Below are 2,330 nucleotides of genomic sequence, written 5' to 3'. Positions count from 1 at the left end.
TCCGGGACAGCAGCAGAAGAGGGTACGTCAGCCCCTACAGGCGGAGTGCTCACACCGCTCGGCAGAGACGGGGAGGCACCACTGCTATGAGGACTTTCAACCCCGGGGACTGTAGCAGTATCAGGCTGAACGCCTGGTCCTACAGTGACATTCCTATGTTAACCCAAATGGAAATTTGGACAAATAAGGAGAATCGGGATAAGAAGGTCGTATGAATACCTGCAATCCCCATGTCCTCAGATGCAGCCGGAATGCCAAGAGTCATAAGAGTATCGGCCCAAGCTGCTGGTCCTATGATGACACTCTCTTATTAGTCAAAATGAAAATTTAGACGAATAAGAAGAATTGGGATCTGCATACCTGTAGATCCATTATCCGCGGGCATTTGAGGGATGTCAGGAGTCATATGAGAATCAGTCCTAGCGGCTGGTCCTATGATTGCACTCATTAGTCAAAAGACAGATAAACATAGGAAAGTACAATATCCCTGAATCGTATACATACCTGCAAGCCCGTCGCTCTGAGGCAAACTGGATATGCCAGGGATAGATACCGGGCTAACTCCAATGGTAGACGCTGCGATAATCAATCATTCATTAGTCATATGAAATATCGGGCAAGAGGGAGAAAATCAGATATATACCGGTAGATGAATCGTTCCCGAAGAATGGTCTCTCGGTCCCTCTGGAAGTCTGCTCAGCCAGCATGTCAGCTAATAAGCCGGCATCCGGCTTCGAGAAGCTTGGCCCCTCCATCGCAACATCTGCAGGGTAACCCAAATGTTGAAGGATGAGGAAAGCTCAAACGAGAAATCTTCCTTCACCTTACATAAGGAAAATGACATTGGATGCGGATATACCTGAATAAGGGATTGTGGGCTCAACATTATTTATCTGCTCAAGATCGATGTTAAGGTCGATGCCCAAAGACCCATCGTGAAAAGCGTCGCACATTTGTTGCACAAAGCAATCCATGTTGTCAACGCCAGGGGACGCCGAACCCGGTGGGAGTTCGCCCTCCTCGAAGAAACCTGAAGCACAAAACATGGTCACAAATCCCCAAAAGGTAAACAACCTTGAAGCAAGAGCAATTGAATGTTACCTCCCCCTCCATCGGCAGTGCTCCCTAAGTCCACTCCACAGGGACGCTGATCGTCATGGGGCTTATGGGCGGTCTTCTTCCTCTTCGGGGCACCAACCCTCCGAGGACCAAAGGGTCGAACATGCGCAGGCCTATCACACGTTTCAACGTGTGTAGGAGCTGGTGGCTCATGATCATTGACTGCCCTACCTAAAGTGACAATAGCCATTTCAATGAAAAAGAGCTGTCATTTATGGAAAATGAAAATTAAAAGAGATAGGACAAACCAGTATCGAGATCCCCTCTGCCGGTATCTGCGTCCGCATACTCGTCCTCGGAGGTCTCGTCATCATCACCCGTAGGGAGAAGTTCTTCTTCGTCTGAGACAAGAGATTTGGCATGCCCTTTTCTCCGCTTCTGAGCAAGCTCAGCTCTGCGACCAGCCATCATAGCAGCCCGGACCGCGTACTCGGACTGCAACTCTGAGAGGCTCCTCACGCTGATGGACTCATATGCAGAAAGGAACCACTTGCAGCTGAGGAAAGTGATCAATGGCTTACGCCGGTACGAAGGAAGAGCAAAACGGGCTCCAGTACAGCCCACCATCGTCCATAGCCACGCTCGAACGCCATCAATCAATCCTCCCTCAACCCGCAGGCTGCGGCTCGGATTCCCGACATACAGTTGGTCATAGCCGAATTGTCGAGCAAAGCGGCAAGGGAGATAAGGCTCTATGTGGCACTGGTTCTTCACCCGAAGGACGAGATAGCCTACACGGATGTTCACTAACCACCGGAAGCAACCAGCGTCAAGAACGGTCCGGTCACTTCTAGGTTTCTCCTCATCAACCAGCACGTCGCCATAGCGACCTGAAAAGTGAGGGAAACACTTAAAGAACTCCCAACTCTTGCGGACCCGGAGCTCTCGCTGAACATCACTAAATTTGCTCCCAAACCATCTGCTCTGCTCCAACAATTGCATGAAGGGGACAGGGATGTCAACAACGCTGGGGGCCGACATCAAGTCGGGACGGTGAAGAACGAGCCACGCCATCAAATATGCGTAAGGGAGCTCAACCTTTGGGCAAACCAGCTCAGCTGATGGTTCAGAACCCATATGTGTAAAACTGCTAACCAGACCCCTGAGCCCGCAATGGATACTAGCAACCATTGCTGGGAGCAGGGAAAGCTCTCTCCCATAAGCCAGCTGAACTGCAGGGAAGAGCACCTCGATGGGTAGAGCGTCAGAAG

The 2,330-nt window shown here is 50.6% G+C and overlaps 1 long non-coding RNA gene across 1 annotated transcript; it reads right to left on the bottom strand.

Moving 5' to 3' along the window:
• Positions 1–254: 254 nt before the first annotated feature.
• LOC109828322 lies at positions 255–682 on the bottom strand. The gene is made up of 4 exons (XR_002243653.1): positions 644–682; positions 505–576; positions 361–432; positions 255–291 (listed from the first exon to the last, which is right to left on the bottom strand). It is a non-coding gene; the product is annotated as an uncharacterized LOC109828322 (long non-coding RNA).
• Positions 683–2,330: the final 1,648 nt, after the last annotated feature.

The sequence above is a fragment of the Asparagus officinalis genome, unplaced genomic scaffold (genome assembly GCF_001876935.1).
Source record: "Asparagus officinalis unplaced genomic scaffold, Aspof.V1 AsparagusV1_Un1036, whole genome shotgun sequence".
NCBI classification, from domain to species: Eukaryota; Viridiplantae; Streptophyta; class Magnoliopsida; order Asparagales; family Asparagaceae; genus Asparagus; species Asparagus officinalis.
This window is presented reverse-complemented; position numbering and strand designations above follow the sequence as displayed.